The sequence below is a fragment of the Pocillopora verrucosa genome, chromosome 10 (genome assembly GCF_036669915.1).
Source record: "Pocillopora verrucosa isolate sample1 chromosome 10, ASM3666991v2, whole genome shotgun sequence".
Taxonomy (NCBI): domain Eukaryota; kingdom Metazoa; phylum Cnidaria; class Anthozoa; order Scleractinia; family Pocilloporidae; genus Pocillopora; species Pocillopora verrucosa.
In genome coordinates this window covers 8,428,976-8,439,483 of record NC_089321.1, presented here as the reverse complement: position 1 = coordinate 8,439,483, position 10,508 = coordinate 8,428,976, and the positions used below count along the sequence as shown (strand labels likewise).

Here is a 10,508-nt window from a genome sequence, read left to right as displayed (position 1 = left end):
TTCAGGCTGATTTCAACGCTCATCTAGAAAAGTTTCAATGACGAGTCTATTTCTATAGAAGTTTCGTGAATCGAGTAACTGGTTCTTGCAAGAAAAGGTAATTTTAAACTAATATCGCTCAATAAAGTGTTCTTTGTTTCCTGCTGTCCGCACACCCAAATCTAACAAGGTGTTACGTATATCCTCTCTATTTTTGATAACCACATGCTTAAGATTAATAAGTATTTTTTTGTTGTTGTTATTCTTTGAAGTGCATTCCCACAAAATGGTTTGGAATTAGAAATCCAATTCATGTGTTTCCGGAAAAAAGTTATTTGATCCAAGATTATTACACAAAACCAAGGTGAGGAAAAGAAATCTTTGGTGGCGCGTAGGGATTTCGAGAAATAACATAAACATAGACAAAAATAAAAATGCTTGAATTGAAATCTTTAAGGCTTCTTTGTATTTTTTTTAGCAAAAATTATGTAATTCACTTTAGAATCTAAAAATTTTGAAGTAAGAAAGACACATTCGCTAAGTCATGCAGATTTCAAAACTACGAGAAAATTTAATTAATCGTGACTGTAAATTTGAATTCACGAAGACATCATTTTTTTTCACTCCACCTTGAAAATTGCAGTTTGAGAGAGTAACCCTTTTGCATCACTTGACATCCTGAAAGCTTGAATCTGATTTTCGCACATTAAAACTGACCTCAGCAACAAACACTTGGCTAAGGTTTCCAAGACAGATTACACACAGGATCGATTCCGGATCCTTTGGAAGGGATCGAAACTCGAGATCGGTTTTTTTCAGTCAAGAATATAAAAAGCTTTTATTCTTTCGTTTATTAAAGTGATTTCAAATAATTTAGCTTTCATGTCCAGAAACTTACAATGAAAATAGTATGCATGCAAAATTGATAGTTTCCACTGGAGTTGGGTCAGAACTATCCATCACTAAATCTGGTAGCTAAAGGGAACTTTTCTTTGTGATCATACTAGATGTGACTGCTATCATATAAAAATTTATCTTTTAATTCACCTATCCATTCATATGTATATCATTTCGTCGTTTATTTTGTTCCTTTCTTATAATGAATAAACATTAAAAAACGGTCAAAGGGTATTGACTATTTTTCTTGAAAATATGATTTTTTTAAAAAGACACACGATAGCAGGGAAAAAGCTTCGCTTGGTTTTGTCTGAAGATCATTATGACTTTTAATTAAGAGCATGAAAAAATTGAACTAATTCGTGCCGAAAAATTTCCTTATTTGAAATGATCACACCGGCAACACCTTACACTGTTCCCATACCGGGAGTCGAACCCGGGCCGCCTGGGTGAAAGCCAGGAATCCTAACCGCTAGACCATATGGGATACGATAAAGGCCCTGAGTAATTTCCGCTGCTGTCCTCTTACTTCTGATGAAACATTTGATTTCTTTGGAGATCAGTTATGTTACTTGTTAGCTCAATCTTTTGGGTGTTAATTTATTAATTCAGAATAGAAAATTACGATTATAGCTCAGCAGACTTGGAACACCTTTTTGTCTATGATTATATTAAAATTTTATCGGTTGGAGGAGCAAACAATACCATAGCCGAATGAATATCATCAGTTTATCCAGTCGCCATACAGACTATCAATCACAAACTCCCAAGCATTTCATTTGGTAAAACTATAAGGATAATTGGCTTACGAACAGATGGCCTGGGTTTGAATCCCGGCGTAGAAAGGTCTTCTTTTAGTCTTCTTACAAAAAGGTCTTTTTCTCCAAAATGTCAATTATTTTCAAGCTCGGAAATTTTTTTTCAGCTGTTTACTTTTCAGATTATAGCACTATAAATTGGATTCTAAACCTACAATACTTGCCATTGCTTCAGGAAAATCTTGAGTATCAGGCTCAGACATCTCCATTTTAGACTAGAAATCTAGACACTTATTAATAAAAATGTTCCCTGTAGACCCAGGCCTCCCCACTTCTGAGTCAGATTAGGAGCCAGTTAAAAGGTTCAAATGAGGTTGATCCAGACATTACACTCAACTTGGCTCCAGACGAGGTCAAATCAAAAATAAAGTTTACATACATCAAGAGGATTGTAAATAGTTAAGTACGACTTGCCCTGAACCTTACAACCTTTAATAGCTCGATCAACTTTATGACCATTCTCTCTTAAAATATCCTTTTATCTCCAAATGAATGTTATCTCCACTTAAAGAGGAGAATGAGCACGTCACTAGGTCAATCGTCATTTTATACAGGACCCGAGTTGCGTTTTTTTTTACTTGCATACGAAAGAAGAAGATTGAATTAAATTTGATGAAATTGACTTAATTCTCAGCAATCTTCCGATAACGAGAGTTTCCATCAGTAAATGAATGGGAAAATCAGTTCAGTTCCTTGCTTACTTTTAAAAAAATTGTCTATAGATACATTGTATGTATTTTGCAAAAAAAAAATTACTTCTTTCACCGTGAGTGGAACCTGGGTCGACTGAGTGAAAACCAGAAATCCTAACCGCCAGACCATATGAAGTCGTGCCAACAGTAAAACGAGGGAATGGCGAGAGGGTGGTAAAAGTAGCGGTCAGCGGTAAGTATAATAGTATATTATTTAAAAAAGATTTTACATTCACCATATAAGATAATAATATTCTCGTCTTCTCAGTTTCCAATTCAAAAAGAAGTGGTTTGTCATAACCGAAGAAAACTAACGAAGAACTCTGCGCGAGAATCAAAACCAACGAGTCATTAACTTGCTATGTGTGCGTAACCTCTCCACTCCACGCCTTTTCTGCTCCCACAAACCTTTCATTAAATCTTTTTGGACATAAGATTCACAATATATATAATTTGAACATTCGTTCAATTTGTCTCATCTTGAGTAAGACTGAAAATTTGGCATGGGCTGCCTTAGGTGTCAAAAAGGAACCTGAGTCCTTCTCGTCCTTTAAGTTTTGGAAGTTTGAATAAAAGCAAAAACAGAAGTTTAAAGTTTGTGATTTGATATACACTTAAATCTCAACACAAAAATAGGCAGGGAAAAGAAAATTGAATTGAAACTACTTTAGGGCGTTTCCCATATCGGGCTGACTGGGTGTCAACTAGAGCTCCTACCCAGAAGACCTTATGCGAGTCACGACCCATGGCGAATTTTCCCAAAAATGATCCATGGAGCGGGGTGGTGGCTCCTACCACATAGGAAATAATATTGATTTTGTTAGCGTGGTGTATCACTTAATCCCATATGGTCTAGTGGTTAGGATTCCTGGTTTTCACCCAGGCGGCCCGGGTTCAATTCCCGGTGTGGGAACAGTATGAAAACTATTCTTTTTAGTTTACAATTCTACATAAACATCTCAATGGTTCAAGCAAGCTGATGGTCCCGATCAGAAGAACAAATTACTCGATGAAAAAGCTTCTTTGTATTAATTGGTATAATTTAAGAAAATTATAAATTTTTATGACTTATTTGACCGTTTGCTACTTTTTCATTTAGAAAATGCAGTTTATTGGTGCACGGTAATGAACTTGTAAAAAACTTCCATCACTGAGTACATTTTCGATGGAGGTATTAAGGCTCTGTATTTCCAACTTGGTGACCCTATTTTAGTTTGGCAGGTGGAGGACAAAGTCCTGCAACCGGGACAGTTTAATTTCCAGAATGCAATCACTCTTCCATGTATTCGCCTCCACCCGACTGGCCAATTATACTGATAATTATTTGAATCCTTCTTGGTATAATTTCCCATATGGTCTAGCGGTTAGGATTCCTGGTTTTCACCCAGGCGGCCCGGGTTCGACTCCCGGTATGGGAACTGTTCATTTTGCTTCGATTTTCCGACAAAAATAATTTTCTTCATATAAATTCTACTCTTGATGCACTATTGAAGGAAGCTGGATGGTGCTGCCATGGAGAACGAAGAATGAAATAACTCTTTGCAAACGGTATGAGAAGAACAAAATTATCACAGTAGTACCATGGCCACTTTTTTGTAGCGTCTGATAGAAATTGAAGATTGCTAGACTTATGGTTATTACCTAGAGTGCAATCTATGAGTAACTGAAGTCGTCACGTGGTATTATCACCCTCGTTTCCAGACCTAACGAGTTAAATAGGCGCAGAAAGCCTGACAACGACTCACGTTTCATTAAGTCGACGATATGAATATCACTGACACAGCACAGCATGGAAGATATCTACGGTATTTGCAGTGATCAGGAAATACGGTGCCGAGCTTGCGCGGACCCATAGACGCCATGACGCATTCCCTAAACTCGTGCGGGTTTTGCAGGGAACCCAACAAGGAACGCCCTTTCATATTACCTTACTGAGACTTCGGGTGGGAGGGCCTGTGGACTCCTCCTTTGTTTGGTCAAAGTTATTCTACTAGACTCGTATGTTCTGACTTCTTTATTTTCTTTGTTTTAGGTGACTCGTAAACATAACAGGGTACTTCTGGACTATTTTAAGACGTTTCCAATGTTATCCTAATACGAAATAATTCACATTTAAGAATATTTTTGCCTCTAATTTGGTTAAGGGGTTTAAAAATTTAGAAGATTTGCTGCAAAATGATGTAATTTCCTAATTATTATAGAGGAGAAGACTGGCCGTGTGATGCAAAAAATAAACAGCGTTTGAACTTACTACAACTGGTTAGATTTTTTGCTTTATTTTTACGATAACAAGGAAGGGAAATTTCTGTCTTTTTTTAAGCGATCAAGAGGCCTCGAGTAATACCAATCAGTGGGTTTATAACTCAATGAACGTTTTTTTCAGTCTTAACAATACGACTGCTGAACGATGTCCTCAAAAAATAAACGCTGACACAAATCGTTTGTATAAATTACATATGGTCTCAAAAAAGCGGTTCTACTTTGCTCTGAAATAATTCTAAATACCATGCTACTCTTTTACATAGGAACTTCCTACATAAGACCAAACGAAAAAAGAAGGTGTTAGTCAACAACTGACGAAACTTTAATCCAAATTAAGCTCTGCTTTTGGTCATACGGCTTTCTTCTTTACCTTCTGCATTTCACACCGCGGATAATGTCTATCGACAGTCGCTCTAATAACCTAGACTACTGATGATTGCAGTGGAAGACCTCATTTCAAAATACGCTCCCGATCGTCAATCGAACAGATACTGATAGAACACGTCGGAACATCCTTAAGCTAGCAGATGAGTATTTAGTTGAAATGTGTACTGACGTTAGTGTAAAGGAAAAAAAGTGAAGATCGAGGTGTGCCGATTTTTTTGCAATAACTGCAAGTTTTCTATCGTTCATTTTCTTATACAGATATTCAGTTTCATACCCAAAACTACTCAATAAAATATTATGGTAAAAAGTCCAAAGGGTGAGGCATATGTTACTCTATTTTTCTTGGTCCGCCAAAGAATTTTACGAATTGGCTGAGCATTTGAATTCGATGTGAGAGAGAGCCAAGGAAAACAAAACGGGAAAGATGATAAATTTTGAACTCGGTCTTCGAATAAAGAAAGATACATACATACAATCTTTGCTAGGCTTTTTACGCACAGGGCTTCAGACATTGCCTATCCCAACAGAATACAGGACGTGTGTCATAGATAAAAATAGTACAATAAGATTTTCCTCTTTGTTTCATGCTCGCGGCAGATGCAATATTTTTCATAGAAATATTGGCATCTGTGATTTAATGGGTGCTTGTTTTCTTACCTTACTTCCCAGTTGAAAGAGTGTCAACTTTCCCCTCATTCAAATCTCTTTCTCTACAGGCTTCCATTATTTCGCTCATATAAAACCTTAAAAGGAAAAAATAAGATTTAAACAATTAAAAAGATTTCACCAATAAATATTGTTAGGACTTCACTTATTTAAACTTGGAAGTCTGTAATTTTTGTCGCTGATATAGCAGACGTTTGATACGAAAGGAAGAAAATTTTGGGATACCCACAACGATTGAATCGAAATTTTGAATTGTCATAAACTTTGAAATTAAAGTCAGTGTGACATTCTCTAATTTGATGTGCTGATCTCTTTTATGATTGAACTTTGTTCGGTAGAGCACTTACACAAGCACCCTATAGGATGCGGTTCTCGCCATTTTTATGTCCAGCTTGCAAAACGTGAAGACCTTACATCAACATTTCCCACTAATATCATTTGCCCGACAAGTCTCGAGGTTTGAGTTGGTACACATCTAAAAGTAAACCTTGAAGCTTTTGATGATTCTGGTGAACACTCTCTTCAGAGTTGTGACACAAATTATGGCTGTACAGTTGATGGTTTTGCTGTTTAAAGCTGCAAATTTGGTGTTTCATATTTCGCTTGTATTGGGTTTCGGAGGTAAAGCTAGCCTATTGAATTCATGCCAATAAAAATTTTTGTCAGGTATGCTTTGGCCTCCAGGAAAGCTGTAATTCAATCCTGGGCCCCTCAGTGAAATTGTTTAGGCAAATCTGCACCTTTCACTCTCGCCGCTAAATAGTTCTACTACCTTGATTAAAAGGGAAATAGATTTCTCTGCGTAACTGTTCATGCATAACTAAAACTTTCTCTGACGATTTTCTTTTTTTTCATCAGCTGTTCGACTTAAGCGGAAAACCCCTCTTGATGATGCTTTCTAACAATTATCACAGAAAGAATGTATTGTTATCACGGGATGTTGTTTTCAGCACAATCCTCAAAATTTACATGTTTTGACAGATACTCAAGATGTATTTTTTGCTTGCAGTTTTCTTGATGAGAATTTATAACGGTCAGTCTAAGATTGAAGTCTAATACCATCCTTTCATTTCTGTTTCATTCCAATAAAGATATTTCATTTTAATCCAACTTAAACATACAGTTCCCACATATGGAGCGTGTCTTCAGGACATGCATGATATTATTAGCGAAAAATATGAAACGTTCGTCTACCCAATAGAGTTGCTCTCTACCTGATCTTGGTAGAAAAATTATTAAGAATTAAAATCGGACCGAGACGTGGAGTACGAATGATACAAAATACACGAATCTTAGAATACATGTAAAGTTTCATCCAGTTGCAACCGACAAAGTTGCTCTTTCGATCTCGTTTATGACCAGCTAGTATGCTTTCAAATAATGTTAAACAAATCAATTTTGAAGCCTCTACGATGCAAAGGTTTGAGGGTTAAGTTGAAAGAATGGGAGTATATGGGCTGCTGAAAGACAATGAGGTGAGTTCTCATCCATAGTCTTAGGCTGGATCAACAATGGGGCTTTTAGACAAAGACAGTTGAAGAAACAAAGACCCACTGGGTTGCTATATCAAGCCTAGTCCATCAAATTGAACATCTCTCCAGAACAATTTGTATATCACTATAAATCTTAAAGGAACATTAAGTGATCGGAAAAATAATTAAATTAGAAGATTTTACCGACACTCTATTATCCAACAGAAGTGTCTTAGACCACGGTTTACCACCGAAGATAATTACCACGACAACTAACTGTATAATTAGCCGAAGCAGTCATCATGGAAATGTGTGTAGATGAAGAATTACCTGTTAAGAAGACGTGTCTCCTGACACCTTTCATTTCATAAACAACCGTTCGAAAGCTGTTGAATGCACGCGCCTCTTTTTACACCTTGTTAGAAAACGGTCATGTTTTTCACTTCGGTAATTTTCAAAAGATCCACTTATCGTGCTTCACAAGTAGTTTTTTCACGGCGAGTTACGCCAGAATAATATGAAAAGCATACATGCATGGGAGACTTTTAGTCTACTCCCACGTAGAGACAGGTTTCGGGCCAAGTAAAATCATAAATCAAGCGAATTACTTTGAGATGACATGCGCGTCACACGCAATACCTTATATGCTACTTACAACACTGGAAAGTAAATACTTAGATAAATATCATTTTACCAAAGAATGTTGAACGAATCCAAGCCACTAAAACCTTTCCTTTAGAAATAAAATGACTTAAGCTCATAGCATCTGTGAGAAAATTTCGAAAAAACGCCCTTTTCCGCGATTAGACATCTGGCCCCAAAATAGAAAAAGAAACAGTTTAGAAATTATTGCTATTTTTTAACAAAATACGAAACCAGTATTGATTGACATTGAATCACCAAGGAAGCAAACTGTCCCATGAATGATTTATCATTTAACTGCTATGTTTGACTCTACTTCATATCTCTGTTTCATGTCCTTTCCTAAAGAGATTTTGGTTTTTATCGGCTCCGAACAAACCTGAAACCTGGGGCGGTGTTTCTCACGAAAGATCCAAGCTACGTCGAAAAAAAATTTTTAAAAAAAGATTGAAAATATTGTTGCAAAAATAAATCTAAAACACATTTTTAAAAGTTTAAAAACATCGATACTACTGCGATTCCTATTTTTTGGGTACAATTTCAATAGTACAAAGACTTTTGAAATCACGAGGCGAAAACTTTTAGGCATGGCTAATCATGCTGCGGTGGTTGTTTATTACAGCACTACATGGTTTACCTTAAGGTCCAATATAGGATTGCACATATTCAAAGGGAAAATTTGCACAAATCTTTCCGTTTTGGAGGTAAATCCATTTCGTGATATAAAAAACCGATTTATGAAATTTAATAATGGATTGACAGTCAGGCGCAACACAGTCAGTTCTCAATGTGAAGTATTTGTCTCTGGGTCAAAAACTGTGACGTTTAGTCGACGTAAAATATGGTTTTGACTTCAAAGTACTTTAAGGGTTAAACCTATGAATAAAACACGCAGTAGGAAGTGAAACTTATACGAGTATTTCTTCGCATCTTGGTACGTGATACAGCACAACCCCTCGCTATTTTCGCATGCGGTTGGTGTATTCACAGCTTTTTCTCATCTTCCCTTGGTGAAGACAATTTAATGACGAAACTCTATAATGTGAAAAGAGGAAAAAGCTATCAAGGTAACATTACTTTATAGTTATCAAAGGTAAAACTGGCATCGATTTGGTTGCCTGTAATATAAGTGTTAGCGGTATCACTCATAACTTTCAAAACTCCTTTGGTTGTTAATCCTTCGACATTCGACTGTCATACTGGGCGTGCCATCCCAAAGGTTTTTTTTCTTGCGAGTGATTGATTTTTGATCGGGTAGAGAATATTTTATCACACCTGCACAGACCTCTTTTTTTTTTATAACTCAAATTAAGCTTAATTATTTTAATCCTGAATACTGCTATATTTTAATGCTTAGAACAATCTGCTGCATGATTGCGGTTTGACGGTGTACATTTAGAACACAATCGTTCGTGAAATCACACCGAGAAAGAACTGGCCACCATTTCAGTCTGCAACAGGGAATGAGAAACTCACGGAACTGATTAAAATAGTTTATTTAATGTCATGTCTTCCTCTTCAGTGCAATGAAAGTAAATTAGAGATTACACGGCCAAAGTGTGAAAAATAATTAAACATTTCGCAGCGGTACACAGGGCGATCTTTTCGCGAACAAATGCGAATGCTGTAAGCAAATTGTTGATGCGTACTCCGTATTCACCTTGTTTGTTCAGTTATGAAGATTTTCTCGACTCTGTTGGAAGCACGATAGGTTTTGCTGCTTTTACAGAGTTGTAGAAGGTTGTAACATTTAACTCATCAGTTTGGATGCACTGAAGGTTTTTACGCTGTCATATGAAATCGGAAATCGAGGACAACTATGTACACTGATACCCTGGGGAAAATGTCCCGATCGAGAAAAAAAAAATCCCTAATTGTATTAGTCAAAGGTGCTCGGGAAAATTTACCTTTAGCCGAAAAAACTCTTAAATGTGTCAGTTACTAACATATTCAACCACAAAAAGGACATTCGGTGTACGAATCGGCAAATGAACTCGGGATTATGTCTGCTGTTAGAGATCAACCTCTTTAGCGAGGCTGACATTTTTCACACCTCGGTAGAGATTTTGTTTACGGGCAATTACGCTTGTTAAAGGAGCTGCTAATCGGTTTCAATAGCAAAGAAACTGAATATTCTGTTATGCGGGAGCTACTGAGTTAGCACTGCCGTTGAATGTTACCGCATCTGGAAAACAAAACATTGTACACGAAGCATCCCCATGCATGAAAGAGAACTGTACAATAGGCTCTTCACGAAACACAGACAAAATTTCATATATTTGTATTCTCATTTGTTGCATAGTTTTTGCACAGTAGGAATTGAGGGGAAACTATATAAATCGATTCCCTCGTTGACACATTCTTACGAATCTTAGAGGTCTGAGATGTTTAATAAGCGAATGATTGCTGTTAGTCAAACCGTCTAAAAGAGCATGGAAAGCGGTGGATAATCCAAACTTCGGTCATTATCGACTCAGCAAAAAAAAAAAGGTTTTTCTCTCGAACTAAGAAACAATTGAATTAAGACTTTTTAATACAAAACTCTGCGCAGCTGAACCGAGATTTTGATCGGCTCTTTTAGATGAAAGAAAACAATGAAGGCATTGATTATACCTCAAGCGCACGTTTCAAATACCACTTTAAGAATACTTGCTTACGAACAACGAGTAGCCCATTCTCTAAAGATTTCAGAT

At 36.7% G+C, this 10,508-nt stretch overlaps 3 non-coding genes across 3 annotated transcripts; 2 read left to right on the top strand and 1 right to left on the bottom strand.

The window, feature by feature from the left end:
- Positions 1-1,291: 1,291 nt before the first annotated feature.
- Positions 1,292-1,363, bottom strand: Trnae-uuc (transfer RNA glutamic acid (anticodon UUC)). Its single transcript has one exon. It is a non-coding gene; the product is annotated as a tRNA-Glu (tRNA).
- Positions 1,364-3,227: 1,864 nt separating this feature from the next.
- On the top strand, positions 3,228-3,299 carry Trnae-uuc (transfer RNA glutamic acid (anticodon UUC)). The gene has a single exon. It is a non-coding gene; the product is annotated as a tRNA-Glu (tRNA).
- A 433-nt stretch (positions 3,300-3,732) lies between these two features.
- On the top strand, positions 3,733-3,804 carry Trnae-uuc (transfer RNA glutamic acid (anticodon UUC)). The gene has a single exon. It is a non-coding gene; the product is annotated as a tRNA-Glu (tRNA).
- Positions 3,805-10,508: the final 6,704 nt, after the last annotated feature.